Source organism: Camellia sinensis, chromosome 5 (assembly GCF_055761805.1).
Source record: "Camellia sinensis isolate YWXY chromosome 5, ASM5576180v1, whole genome shotgun sequence".
NCBI classification, from domain to species: Eukaryota; Viridiplantae; Streptophyta; class Magnoliopsida; order Ericales; family Theaceae; genus Camellia; species Camellia sinensis.
Window position 1 is genome coordinate 192100792 of NC_138965.1, and position 15736 is coordinate 192116527.

The window sequence follows — 15736 nt, forward strand, 5'->3', positions numbered from 1 at the left end:
GAACAAAACCGATATAATCCTCTTCCATGGTGGACCAATAGTAACCCTGTCTGAGGATCTTCCGTGCTAGCATTACTCCGTTCATATGCGCACCGCATTCTCCTCCACGGATGGCCTCCATCAGGCGCTTCGATTCCTCGGCTTCAACACACAGCTTATGCATTCCCAAATGACCTCTCTTATATAGCTTACCCCCACAGATGACGAACTGAACGGCTATTCTTCTGATTGCCCTTTTATCCTTGGCATTTACCCCTGGCGGGTATGCTTCCTTTTCCAAGAAATTCCAAATGTCATAATACCAGGGGTTTTCATCCTGAACCTCATTTATAGCAGCGATCGACTCGTAGGCTGGCGCAAATTTCTGGTCAATGACGACTGGACGCATTCGGATTCCAAATGGGATGTCTATCATGGAAGATAGAGTTGCTAGAGAATTTGCGAACCTGTTGTTCTCTCTTGGAAGATAAGCAAAGTTTAGCTTTTCAAACCGAGGAATTAACAAGTCCAAGGTCTAGCGATACATCATCATTTTTTCTTCTTTGACCTTCCAGTCTCCTTTTGCCTGAGACACAACAAGGTTTGAATCCCCGATGACGTCCAATCGTCTTGCTCCTAGTTCCAGGGCCGCTTCTAGACCGGCAATGCATGCCTCATATTCTGCTTCGTTGTTCGAGACTTTGAACCGGAGTTTGAAGGCTAGAGGGATACGGGAATTGTCGGGTGCTATCAGCAACACTCTTATCCCATACCCGTACTGATTTGACGCTCCGTCAAAGTACATCGTCCCATACTCATCGTCGATGTGCAAAATGGCTTCATCTGGGAATAAGTATTCAATTGCTTCACCTCCTTCCACTGGATGATCGGCTAAGAACTCTGCCACTGCTCTCCCCTTGACTGACTTGCGTGTTACATATTTCAAATCGAATTCGGAGAGCAACAGCAACCAACGAGCTAGCCTACCCGTAAGTGCCGGTTTCTCGAAAAGGTATTTGATGGGATCCAGTCGTGAAACCAGCATTATAGAGTGAGCTAACAAGTAGTGCCGCAGCTTCCTGGTAGCCCATACCAAAGCTAAGCAAGCCTTCTCCAGCGGAGTGTAGCGGGTCTCGTAATCCAACATCTTCTTGCTCAGATAGTAGATGGCCCTCTCCACCTTGTCCTCGGATTCTTGCGCGAGCATACAGCCCATTGTAGTCTCAGTCCCTGAAAGGTACAATATCAACGGTTTTCCCGGCTCTGGTGGCGACAACACGGGCGGGTTCTGTAAATATTTCTTGATCTGTTCAAAAGAAGCTTGGCATCGGCCATCCCATTAGAATTTCTTTCCTTTCTTCAGGAGACCAAAAAGTGGTTCACAAGTCAAGGTTAATTTTGAGATAAACCGTCTTATGGATTGCACTTTACCCAGAAAGCCTCGCACCTCCTTTTCAGTCCTTGGTGGTGGCATTTCTAGGATGGCCTTGATTTTGGACGGGTCGACTTCGATACCCCTTTGTGTAATCAGAAATCCCAGCATTTTTCCCGCTGTAACACCGAACGTACACTTCTGAGGATTTAGCCGCAACTGAATTCTCTGATCCTTTGAAAGAACAATTACTGGCCTCCCACCCTTCTACAACCTCCTTAGCAGTGAAACAGAGGTCCCTGCCAAAAATGAACCCAAACCGATGCAAAATGAAGGTTCGGGGGCCGAAACGCGCAGCCCGAGGCCTCGAAAACTGGCTGTTAGGCACCGGAAGTGGTGTTCGACCACGAAGTTGGTCTCTCGAGCCACAGTGTCCCTCAAAAGGGATCAAATAAGATGCATACCAAAAACCGGAGCAAACGGAGGTGGTTAAGCGGTCCCGAACCGAGACACACGGCCAACGGCTCCGAAAAATCGAAAAACCGAAAACCGGACTCCAAACGGGCAAAATGGCCTATGACCACGAAACGTAGCCTACAACCACTGAGAGATGATCTACGAGACCTCTCCCTCCCTTCGGGAAGAGAAAACAGAGAAAACAGAGCTTGGTTCGTAAACCGAGGCAAAGCATGAAAGAGTCCGGAAGTCCGGAGGCAAGGCTCGCAGTCGAGACTTTGAAACCTCTGAACGAGCACGATATGCAACATCACCAAGCGCTCAATTGGTGACGTCTTAGTCTTAAGGTCGGTCAAAAATGGGGTGTCTACACCAGGGTAGCTGATTCCGAACGCTTGGAAGATAGTAGTGGCCTGAGCGAGTGCCTGGCTGCAGGCGACCGGAGGGACGACAATGACAGTAGAGGAGTTTTTCTCCTGCTACAAGGCCCCCGGTCAACAGGAGACTTGGGTGACTCTGCAAGCAGTAGCAGGGTGAGGGCTGGTGGTGGGTCTTCCATCTTCGGTAAAGGGGTGGAGGCCGAGATGGTTCTTTGTGACGGCGAACGGTGGGGCAGGAGTTCGCACAACGTGGAAGGTCCCCACCAAATCGGTCGAGCCCAAGTTGGACGGGGCGGCCGAAGATCGAGTGAAGAAGGTGAGGGAATGGAGGGAGGAGAAGGGAGTAAGGTGGGACGAGCTGGTCCTTCCAAAACGTTGTTTGCCCTGAACTTGGGACCGCAACCGTTGGGGGAGGATCTGGCAAGGGAAGAGTTAGAGAGGCAACGGAAGGTAGAGGAGGAGGAGGAAAGGAGATTGTTTGCCCGAGCGAACAAATATAAGGAGACACAACTGGGGCCTGCTCCGAAGTTGGTGCCGAATGAGAGGATTCGACCTCGTCCTAAGCCTTCGGGGGACAAAAACCTGACTGAGTTCGCCCCATTGCCACAACCCATAGACCCACTGAAGGAGAGGGGCAGACGAGAGGTTGAGGCAGGACTGAAGAAGTTGAAGAAGAGGAGAGTTGCCACTGAGGAGGCTAAGGATGCGCTCGGTTTGAAGAAGATGACTGTTGGTGGCGATGACACCCCCAAAGTGGGATCGGAGGAGGCGGCGAAGGAGATGGAGAGTGGGGCGACTGTCCCTGAAAAACAAGTTGATGATGGGGCGACCGACCCTCAGGAGGGGGCAGAACAATAGCTAAAGGGGGGGCCTGCTCCCCAAGGAGAGGAAGAGGGGGTGAAGTTGAAGACTGTTATCTACCACGCGCCAGCAGTTTCTGGGCAACTGGAGGGAGAAGGAGGCCTAGCCAGGACTGCTACCGACCGGCTTTTGGGCGTGGTGGAGGATGCGATAGTGCGTTCGATGGCCAGTTTTACTGAGGTCGAACTGCTAAGGGGGTTGTGCTCTGCCCAGATGGAGGCAACTGCCTTAGCAGAAGCCTTATTGAACAAGGCGGCGGCTGCAAGAGGCAAAGTGAGGCCACTGAAGGCAAAGTTGGAGGAGGTGGAGTCCCAACTTGAAAGTTTGAGGAGGGAGACTGTAGGGTGGAGGAAGACTGCGCGGAGTGCGTGTGTTAGGGGGCTGGAAGAGGCCCAGAAGGCGAAGAAAATGGAGGTGTTGGCGATGGTGCAGAGCAATGTTGCCGACCATGCCCATACTGAGCTGCTCGTGACCAAGTTGGGTTTGGAGACGGAACGCCGCAAGGTGGTGTCGCTCGAGTTCCAGCTAGTTGGCGAGCAGAAGAAGCTGGAAGAGGCCCAAAAAGCTTGCACCGTTGCCAATGAACGGGGGGATGAGGCCATGACCTGCAACGAAGATCTTCATGTTCAGTCGATCAAAGAAAAAGAAGAAGCGGATCTGAAGATCACTGAGCTGGAAAGGACGTTGGTAGACGAGCGGGCCAAGTCAATAGAGGAGAAAGCGGGGTTGGAGAAGGCTTTGGAGGAAGAAAGGACTAAGTTAGCCTTCAAGAGGGCAGCGTACCTCGACTTATGTGTCGCAACAGTAGAGCAGTTCAAGGGGTCCACTGACTTCCAGATGGCTATCGATGTCGCGATCGCCAGCAACTTGGCAAGAGAGGGGTCTGGGGGGGCTGGCCCGTTGGGAGTGACCGCTGGAAGCAGGAGTGAAGGAGAAATAATCCAGAGCTTCTAGCGGTCAGACTTCTATAAGTATGAGATGGCTGAGTTTTGGGACAGCGGCTGGAAGACCTTCAAGTGTAAAGCAGAAGAGCTGTTCCCAGACTTGGACTTCAACAATGTGAGAATAGATGAAGACGACGTGGCCCAGACCCCCCTAGACGAAGGTGTTGATGAAGAAGACCTTGCATCGAGTGAAGATGAGTGATGGAAGCAAATAAGATGTGTAAAAAATTTTGTTGTTGTTGTTGTTGTTGTTGTTGTTGTTTTTTTTTTTGTAATTACTGTAGTGGACTTATATGTAAGTTTGTGAATGAATAAAATTATGTGTTGTATTCTTTCATACTGTTGCCGTTATTTCTTGTAGATCGGAAAATAATGAGAATGATCACTCAAACAAGTCTTGTGTATAAATCATAGTGAAGTTTAAAATGTAAGAAAACCACAACGCAAAGTGAAGTTTAAAATGTGAGAATGTTAAAAACGTGAAGTTTCGAATCACGACCTAGTAGGGAGCCAGTCTGACTTGGAAAACATTGAACTGCAAAGGTCCTAAAATGTGAAGTTTTAAATCATGTTGTAAGAGTGTTGATAAATGAAAGGTTGGGTTGGGAAATGAAAGTTAAAAAATGTAAAGAGTGTTAAGAGACGTAAAAACATAGACCTGGAATTTGACTAAGTATGGTAACTATGCCATAACCATGAAGTTGCCGTTTGGGTTGAGCCATGATTAACTCGGTCTGGCTGAGTCTTCAAGTAACGCAGACTGGTGGAGCTCCTCATGCTCAGTCTAGCTGAGGCTTTAAGTAACTCAGTCTGGCGGAACTCTTCATGCTCAGTCTGGCTGAGGCCTTTCATGCTTAGTCGGGCTGAGGCTTTTCATGCTCAGTTTGGCTGGGGCTTTAAGTAACTCAGTCTGGCTGAGCTCTTCATACTCAGTCTGGCTGAGGCTTTAAGTAGCTCAGTCTAGCTGAGCTCTTCATGCTCAGTCTGGCTGAGGCTTTTCATGCTCAGTTTGGCTGAGGCTTTTCATGCTTAGTCAGGCTGGGGCTTTAAGTAACTCAGTCTGGCTGAGCTCTTCATGCTCAGTCTGGCTGAGGCTTTAAGTAACTCAGTCTGGCTGAGTGCTGCAATTAGGACGTTATTGAAATACCACACAGATAACTGAGATATAAAATTGTTGTCATTTAAAGTGTAGCCCATTTGATCAGAAACTTACATCATGTAACAGAAGAACAAGAACATTCAAGTGTGTAGATTGTCAAAAAGAAGATATAACAATTGATCAATACAAAAGATACAGCTTTTATTAAAAATAAAGTTTCAAGTGCTCGACATTCCATGGATGGGGGAGGTCTCGGCCTTCCATGTCCTCAAGTCGGTAATTACCTAGACGAGGTCTGGCCTTAACAACGTAAGGTCCCTCCCACTTGGCTGCTAACTTGCCCTCAGCTAGATTTTTGGTGGCAAGAGTTGCTTCCCGCAAAACAAGGTCCCCAACGGAGAACTCCCTCGGTCGGACTTTGCGGTTGTAGTGTGTTCTCATTTTTTGTTGATATGAGGCCCGTCTGATAGCAGTGGTCTCTCGGAGTTCTTCAATCAGGTCCAGGTCTGCCCGACGCAACTTATCAGTTAATTCCGGATTCGGGTGCAGAACCCTTGGGGTGGGCAGACCGATTTCCATTGAGATGACCGCCTCAGCGCCGTATGTTAAGCGGAAGAGGGTCTTCCCAGTGAGGGTTCGGGCGGTAGTGCGGTAGGCCTAAAGTATGTTTGGTGATTCCTCTGCCCAAAGTCCCTTAGCAGCTTCCAACTTAGTTTTGATGATCTTCAGAGGAGAACGGTTGGTAACCTTAACTTGGCTATTGGCTTGAGGATGACCTGGGGAAGAGAAACATGTCTAGATTTGAAGTTCGGCACAGAATTTCCTGAACTTGGCATTGTCAAATTGTTTGCCATTGTCAGAGACGATGGCTTGAGGGATACCAAATCGGCACACGATCGACTGCCAGATGAATCTGGTGGTGTTCCGCTCGGTAATTGTGGCAAGGGGTTCCGCCTCCACCCACTTAGTGAAGTAATCAATGGCGACAATTGCGAATTTGGTTTGGCCTTGGCCAGTGGGCAATAAGCCAACTAGGTCGATCCCCCATTTGGCGAATGGGTAAAGGCTGCAAAGTGTGATCAATTTTGTAGGAAGAGCATGCGGGATGTTGGCAAAGCATTGGCACTTATCACGTTTAAGCATGAATTCAGTGGCATCTTGGTTGAGAGTAGGCCAGAAGTAACCAGTGCTTGTAGGCTAGTGGCCTGGCACCCGAATGATTGCCACAGACCCCCTCATGTACTTCTTTCATTATGTAGGTCGCTTGAGCAGGATTGAGGTATCTCAGGTATGGGCGTGAAAAGCCATGTTTGTACAAAAGACTGCTGATAAGGATGTAGTTAGACGACCGGGTCCTGACTTTGGTTGCTTGGTGCTTGTCGTCTGACAGTTCCCCCTTTGTCAAAAATAGAAAAATGTCGGCCGCCCATGGAATAGGTTCGTTTTAGAGGAAGTGGACTTGCTGCTGGTTCGGGGAAATGGCAGGGTGAGCCAGATATTCAAAATGGATACCATAGCTGAGGTCTGACTGGTCGGCAGAAGCTAACTGAGCCATTTTATCTGTCTTGAAATTTTTCGTCCGAGGAATGTGCTTGATGTGAAAATTATTGAAGAGGCGAGCAATGAGCTAGGAATCGCTGAACACTTGGATATGGTTGACACCAATGTCTCTGGCGAGGCGAAGACCTGTGATGAGCGCCTTATATTCAGCCTCATTATTGCTTGCGTTGAATAAGAAACGGAGAGCACACTTGAAATAACCGCCCTCGGGAGCGGTAAGGATGAGACCAGCCCCGCTGCCTTCTTTGCGGGATGTTCCGTTGACGTTGAGGGTCCAAGAATGGGGGTCTTCTGCCTCAGTATGGGATTGCGGGGGCGGGGGAACTGTGATTGGAGTGGGGTTAGTGAATTCCAGGATGAAGTCGGAGACAGCCTGCTCCTTGATCGCCGTTCGAGGTCGGTAGGAGATGTCAAATTGGCTGAGCTCGACTGACCATTGTATAAGTCGGCTGGACAACTCTGGTTATTACATTATCTTCTTCAACGGTTGGTCAATGAGGACGACAATGGAGTGGGCTTGGAAGTAAAGTCGGAGTCGTCTTAAGGCTATGACCAAGGCTAAGGCCATTTTTTCAAGCAATGGATAGTTCTGTTCTGCTCCCCTGAGAGCCTAACTGATATAGTAGACTGGTCGTTGGACAGAGCTGTCTTCCCTGATCAGTGCTGAATTGACGGCGGTATTTGACACGGCTAAGTAGAGAAAAAGGGGTTCACCCGTGACTGCCTGAGAAAGTACGGATGGTTGGCCATGCACTGCTTCAATTGCTGGAAGGCTTCTTCGGATTCTGTCGTCCACTCAAAAGTTTGCTGAAGAACTTTGAAGAAGGGAGGCACATGTCCGTTGCGTGGGAAATGAAGTGGTTGAGGGCGGCGACTCTACCAGTAAGCCTCTGAACCTTCTTAACCGTTCTGGGCGACTGCATTTCTATCAAGGCCTTGATCTTTTCGGGATTAGCTTCGATGCCTCGCTGACTGACCATAAAACCTAAGAATTTCCCAAATCCTACGCCGAAGGCACATTTCTCCGGATTGAGTTTCATTTGATACTTTCATAGGGTGCCGAAGGTCTCTCACAGATTGGCCAGATGATCAGTGGAGAGCTTGCTCTTGACTAGCATGTCGTTGACGTATGCTTCCATGTTCTGGCTTATCTGGTGATGAAAGACGGCGTTGACCAACCGTTGGTAAGTGGCCCCGGCATTTTTCAACCCAAATGGCATGACACAATAATGGTAGGTTCCCCGGTCGGTGATGATGGAGGTGTGTTCCCGGTCAGACGGGTGCATCAGAATTTGGTTGTACCCAAAGAAGACGTCCATGAAGCTGAGCATTTGATGACCGGCCATGGCGTTAACGAGCAGATCTATGCGAGGAATGGGATAACTGTCTCTGGGGCAAGCTCAGTTAAGGTCGGAGTAGTCGACACAAAGTCGCCATTTACCGTTGTTTTTACGGACTAGGACCATATTTGACAGCCATCTGGGGTAGTCCACATTTTTGATAAACTGTGCTTCAAGGAGCTTATCTACTTCGGAAGCGATAAGAGTGTTACGTTCCGGGTGAAAGATGCGCTGCTTCTAGCAGAAGGGTCGGAAGTGGGGCTCAATGCTGAGACGATGGGTTTTGAAAGAGGGGTCAATACCCGGCATGTCGGAGTGGGTCCAGGCAAATACGTCGTTGTGCTCAATCAGGAGGGCAGTAAGGTTGGCCTTTGCCTAAAGGGACAGTTTGCTGCCGATCTTGACAGTTTTTGTCGGGTTGATGGGATCGGTGAGGACCTCGATAAGCTCTTCTACTGGTTCCCCCCTGACCAGCTCATCCTCGTCCCTGACATCGAGCCCTTCAATGATCATAGCCTCCTTTAGCTTGACTTCTTTAAGTGAAGCGACATAACATTCCCTGGCCACGGTCTACTCTCCCCTTACTGTGCTGACCCCTAGGTCGGTGGGAAACTTGACGGCAAGATGGAAAGTGGATATGACAGCTTGGAAAGCATTTAGGGCGGTGCGACCGAGGATGATGTTGTAAGCAAAGGGACAGTCGACGATGAGGGATGCGAGTAACTTTGTGGTCTGCCGTGGGTATTCTCCGATTGTGATGGGAAGATCGATGGAGCCGATGGAGGTCACTCGATCTCCATTAAAATTGACCAATGGGGTTTGGAGAGGGGACAGACTTTATTCCCCGATCTTGAGCTGGAGGAAGGCATTTAGGAAGATGATGTCTGAAGAACTGCCGTTGTCGATGAGAACCCGTCTGACCTTGTAATTGGAGAGAAGGGCAGAAACGACGAGAGGGTCGTCATGAGGGTAACGGATGCCTATGCAGTCGGCGTCCATAAAGATGATAGACTCTGTCCACTGCGTGGACTGTTTGGAGGGTCGGTCCAATGTGGCAACTTCTTTGTCTGAGCCCTGTTTTTATTTTTCTGAGTTCTGCTCGCTGAGCCGAGCGGGATGGTCCTCCACAAGCAAGCCTGCCAGTAATAACTCTGATCTCTCTAACAGGGGGGCGGGGTTACCTTGTGCTCGGGGTTGTTGTGGAGGGTGATCATGACCTTGGTTAGGTAGTGCTGGTTGTCGGGGAGGGGTGCGCCGGCGGTTGTTTCTGATGGGTTCAGTCATTTGCCTCTGCTGAGGGCGGGCTTCCGTTAAGCGACTGAGACGTCCCTAACGTATCAAGCCCTCAACCTGGTCTTTGAGGTTGACACACTCCTCGGTATTATGGCCGTGGTCCTGGTGAAAACGGTAGTATTTGGACTAGTCTCTCCGATTAGAAGGAGACCGTGACGGTTGGGGCCATTTTAGGGGATAATCTCATTGAATCTGGTTCAAGACCTGCTCCATAGGGGAGTTGAGGGGGGTGTATCGTTCGAACCGGCCTATAGACACCCCATTTTTGACTGTCCTCAAGACTTGGACGTCATCATTTCAACACTCGATGATCATCCATGTTCATGTTCGTTTTGAGTTCCTGGAAGTCTCGGCTGCACCCCTTGCCTTAGGATCTCTCAACTTGTCTGTTTTGTGCTTGGTTGTGGACCAAGGACTTGTGGTTTTGTTTCTGAGGGAAGAGGGTGGCTTGTTGGCCATCCCCTCAATCCATCAGCTAAGGCATGATGCCATCGGCCTTGTTTGCTTGCCATCAACCAAAAGTGTTGGTCGATCGGGACTCTCTTTGGTCGATCGACACTTGGTTTGGTCAATCGGCCATTATTTTTGAGCCGAGCCCTATTCATCTGCTTTATGCAGATATTTTATGCCAGCTGTCACAGCTGGCATGCACAATTCACATCCTCCATACGTGTATGGAGGGATTTGAACCTTGTTTTAGCTTGCTTGAGAAGCTTTGGAATTGAATTCCTATAAGAATGGAGCTCTTCCTCCCTTCTCAGGGGTTTATAAAAATTGAGATAGAAATATATATCTCCCTCTCTATATCCCCCTCTCTCTTGATATTTGTGTGTGTGCTTGTGTTCTAAAGGGTATTTTGTTCATACTTTTGCACTAGAGCACCTAGTAGAACACCATCCTTGGTTGCTAAGGTGCTAGGGAGTTGGTGTTAGAGTTCTTGAGGTGGTTTAAGCCTAGAAAACCTGCTGGATCTTTGTTCTTGAAGGTGTTCTTCATGGGTGAACAAACTTGCTTTTAATTCCCCATTCTTGCTTAAGCTTTTAGACCTTGTTGCATATTGTTTTAAGATTAACTATAAACTGAAAAAAGTTCTAATTTTGTATACTTTAGATGATTGTTTAAGGTCACTTTTTGGTTGGGGGCTGTCTACCCCCTCTTAGGCCTTGTTTGGAGCCATCCCTTTTGGCTTTTGTTCCTGTCTTTGCCTGACCTTTCTATCATTGAAATCCAGAGGATTTTCAGTGGTGGAAAGGTAGTTTTGAGGTCTTGAATAGGAGAGGGACACCCCTCTCTCCTTGTGTCTCATTTGCTTGTATATTTGGCTCATAATGGTAGCGTGTTTGCTTAGCATGTTTTGGCTTCATTTCAGCAAGTATTTGGTGTTATTTGGCCATGATACACCACTGTTTTAAGTTGGTTTGATAGCCTCTTGCATGCATCATATACTTGTCTTGTAATCCTCTCATTTGCCTTAACATGCACCATGCATTTGGACCATCATGCTTGCATATGTTGGCTCAACTCGAAGGAACTTTTAGTCACATTTTGCCATGTTTAAGCTCTGTTTGGTGTTGTTTTGATCATATATGCAATGCTTTGTATAGCTACCATGCATTCTAGCTTGTTAGCTTTAAGTGTCCAAGTCATTAGCATGCATTACTTGGACCATTTTCATGATTTAGCATTATTCCATATGTGATTTCAGTCCATGTAGTGTAGCAATACACTTGCATTTGTCATCTTTTTCATGCATTGGGAGGTTGATGTTTTGTGCCTTAAGGTTGGGTCATTGTGCATGCCTTCATGACTAGGTCTTTGGGATGCCATCTAAGTGGGTTTTTGGGCCTATTTTGACATGCCATATCTCTGTTTTTCATTGGTCAAGTCATGCCATGTTTGGTTTCGATCGGTGTAGTACAATCATCCTTATTGGCCTTGTATGCGCCATGTTTTGTGCTCACCTTTCTAACATGTTTTGGCCTCATTCCATGCACGTTCTAACCTTGTTTTGGTTTGCCTTGGGACCATTTTAAGTCACCTTGGCCCTCTGAGGCTTGCTTGTTATGGCCATGGTACAAACTCCTTGTGCTAGCCTCAAGCTTTGAGCTCCCTTGCATGCCATACTTGCATTGTTTGGTTGATTTGGCATCACTCCTCTTATGATTTCAGAGCTTTGGTTCTATTACATATCCATGCTTGTCACTCTCTAAGTGTGCTTAAGAGTTACATCTTTATGCTTTAGTCCTTGGGCCAATTGGCATGCATGTTTGCCATGCCTTTTTCATGCTTCATTTCCATCATTTCTTGGCATTTTGGCCACTGATTTTGGGCATGGCTGAGGTCTGTCCGTCTTTAGTTTAAGTCCATTTTCCATGTTGTTCAAAGTTGCTACTTTACATCATGCTTGTATGCTTGTCCATCTTTGCATGCCATGCATGCTCGTAGGATTATGGTTGCATTTTGCATGCTTGTTAGCTTGCATTTTATCACATGCTCGTTTAGGTCGCAATACATTTGGCATGCTTGTTATCTTAGCCTTGTGTACATGTTTGAGTCATATTGCATTTGGCATGCTTATGATGCATTACATAGCTTTTCCATTGTTGCATACTTTGCATTATGTTTGGTTTGGGGTGTCAAACCAAACATGAGGAATGAGGGACGTTTCGTACTTGAAGTGACGAAACGTGTCTTAATCCTTAGTCGCCGGCATTCTTGATCCAACATGATAGAGTGTGAGACATTTATTTGTTTTGTGCATTCATTCTATATTGATGGTTGCACACTTGGCTCATTTGGCCACCATGCATCGAAATGCGTGATTGGTGGCCCGAAGGTCGAGAACTACTCTTTTGAGTCTCAAACATGATAAGGGGTGTAGCTGCAAACATTGTCTTGTAAATGTATTGCCATACTCTGTTTGTCCTCTGCTGCAGCAAAAGGAGTATTTTACAGGAAGAAATGGCCGATCGACCATATTTAGTGCCGATCAGCTAACAATGTCTGGCCGAGAGCCTTATTTTTGGCCGATGACCTTCATCTCTTGGCCGATGGCCTTTCCATTTGGACAATGGCCTCTCAGCATGACCATGAAGTGGTTCTGGAGCATCACAGAGACTTGTGCAGTTTTCAGAAGTGCAAAACAGTGCAAACAGAGGCAACATGAGGCATGGCAACGGATTTCCGAGCGAAGCCGACCAAGCATGCATTTGTTCCTCTTCCCGATGCTACTTTACTGTTTTCATAGCTTAATTAATTTGTTTAATTAGTTAAGAGTTGTGTAATAATTAATTAGCTTGTAAGTTAGTTAATTAGTTGATTTGTATTATTTTTTCGGTCTCTCCCTCGAGAGAACCAATTGGTGTAATAAGCGTGCATGTGTATGTGATGCGTGTGTGCGTGTGTATTGTGCGCATCACATAGTAATTCTAGCTAATTAACCGGAATAAGAACACATGTGTTTTCAAAAGCAAGATATCATGCTTAGTACAGGCCGATCTTCGATCGGGCGAGCAGGAGTACTCATTGCATGACCTTCCCTAATCGTACCCAAGTTCCCGAGTCGAGGCAACTTTGGTGATGACGGACACGTGGCCTTAGGCACGAGTCAGGGTTTCCTAAATTTTCCAAAATAAAATATTTAGGTGGTGACTCTGTATCTGGCAAAGCAGTCCATGTTTGGCACTTCTTTCTTAAAAATCAGTTTTCCAAAACGATTTGCCGGATTTGGACTCTTTGGTAATTTATCGGTTTTGCATTGCATTTTGCGAGATTAGATTCAGAATCGTGACATTGAGTCCAAACTGTAGTAGCTAGAGAACAAAACGAGATTTTCTCGGGAGCTCTCCGGGCACGTCTACACGGCCGGGCAATCAGATTGACGCCGACCGGTCGGCTCGGGGGGGTCGGTCTGTATACTGAGGTGTTTGGTGAGTGTGCTGGGTGTTTCTGGTTTCTGAGTCCTTCATCTTCTCTCTAGGGGTCGGGTTTTTGGCTATAGGATCTTGTCCGGCGGCTAGGAAATCTTCGGTGTTTATATATTTCTAGGTTTTAGAAAGTAGGGTTGCCATGGAGGTCGGAGGGTTTTTGGAGAGAGAAAAAAGGAAATCAGATGATCGTAGACTGGCCATAAAAGTCGTGAGGATGACCTTGTCATCATTTTTTTACCACCTGTAAGGCCTCAGTGTTAAAGCGGGTGACGAAGCTGCGCAGTGACTCTCCCTCCGTCTGACGGATGTTGAGGAGTTGAGTTGCCAGACGCCGTTGGCGCTGGGCACCAATGAAATGGCTGAAGAAGGAGTCACTCAGGTGCTGAAAGGTAGAGATAGAGTCCGTCGGGAGTTGACTAAACCACAGTCGGGCTGACCCCTTAAGTGTTACAGGGAAAGCCCGACACATGATTTCATCAGGGAATACATGGAGGATCATGAGGGTCCTGTAGGTCTCCAAGTGATCGACTGGGTCCGTTGTACCGTCGAAAGAATTAATCGAAGGCATTTTAAACTTAGGAGGTAGAGGTTTGTCCCTGATAGAGGCAACAAAAGGGGAGTTGGCTATGGTAGATGGTTTATGCTGTATGTTCTGCATGACTCCTTGGAGCTGGAGCTTCATGGCTCGGAGTTCCGCATCCCAGAGAGGTATGTTGTCACCACCGGAAGGCAGCGGAGGCTGGATGCTACTGGCCTCTCCTTCAGGGGTTGGTACAAGGACCGATGGATGCGGGGCTCGAGGTAGCAGGTTTATATCTGGGGGAGGGGGTCGCAAGCCTTCCAAGTTAGGTGGATTGGGCTATTGGATAGTATGGCTTGGGGCTCGTTCTTGGTTGGGTGGGATATCTGGAGGTAGTGGAGGAGGCATAGGGAGGTTTCTTTGGAGTAGAGCGTTAATCAGGGCTTGGTTTTGCTCGGCCAGGCGGTTAATGCTGTTGGTGAGCTCGGTGAAATACTGTGGTTGGTTGTTTGGATTGGGAGGGTCGGCTTGGTGGTCGGCAACATTGTGGTGGGAAGCCATGGATTTGGTTGTGACCATCCACCTTCGCAGGTGGTAGGAAAAGGGTTATTGGGAAGGGCCTCCGGCGACAATGAGCACAACTGGCGCGCGGAGTCAGATGATTCCCACAGACGACGCCAACTGATGATACAGCGTGTTCTAGATGGAACGGGTCGGACTAATCCACGCTTCCCAAACCAGTATCCGAATGACCAAGCCCACAGAGGAACCTGCACAAGAGTTCAACGGGGAACGGGGAGTCCTCCAGCGAACCCTCCGACGAGCAAGTTAGAAAGAGAGTTGGAGTATAAAGATAGATTAGAGATAGAAAGCTTAACTTTCTTCTTGTCTTCGATATCTGCTTATATCTTCTGGTAATCATTTCGTTGTCCCTTCCAACCTGGCATCTTAGCCGAAAGTCTATACTCTAGCTTGCCTTGTTCATAGTGAGGCCGTTTTGTTTCGACGGAGAGAGGTTATCGCAATAAATGTTGTAAGGGGCTTCATTAATGGCTGATGTGCAGTGCAATAATTTTGCAGGATCTTTTGTCTGCTTATGTAACTTATCCTTCACTTGCCACGTGTCTAGGTTTCATTGGTTCTTGATGCCATATTGAGCTCCAACAACGCTGGGCATTAGTGTTTGAATTATGTATTGAGCCCTAAGTGGTGGGCTATGTCCTTTATGGGTTTACTCATGTCAATGTTTATCTTTAATACATTAAAATTTTATTATGAGAAATTTTCCATTTTTAATTGAATGCAATAGATTTGGGATTTGTGAAATCTGAAATTTCTCTACAAAAAAAAATAAAAAAAAAAGAAGGAGAATTTTGTTACTTTTATATATATTTTTAGAAGTTTTTATTGGCTCGGAGAACTTTAATATATTTTTGTTATAAATGTTGTACGAAACAATGATGAACCGAACCAAACCAACCGTCCTAGGCAACTGAAATTTCGATTTGAAATTTTTCACGCCGAACTGACCAATACTATATTTTACAATAAAAGTTAAGAAATAAAACATTCATAGAGCATCTTCACCATCCATCTTCATTTAATCCTTATGTTAGATTTTATAATTTATTTTAAAATCTCTTATGAATCCCTTAATTAAAAATCGACAAAATTCATACATAATGTATGGTGGGTTCCGTAACAAAATTAAAAGGCTCAACTCAATACTATTTTTTTTTTTTTTTTTAAATTATAACCGAATCAATCTATTTGTCCCTCTAGTTACAACGTACATTGGGGGTGTTTAGTGGAGGTTTTTTGAGCCAATTTATGATTTTTGGCTTTTAAAAAATTATTTTAGACTGTTTAGTTAAATTTATTTTAAACAGTTTCTGGTTCTAACAATTTATTTTAAGTCAAAAAAGCTGATTTTGAGAAACTGCTCACTCCTTGTTTCTGATTATCAGCTTCTGCTGTGAACATGTTAATTCACGGTTATACTT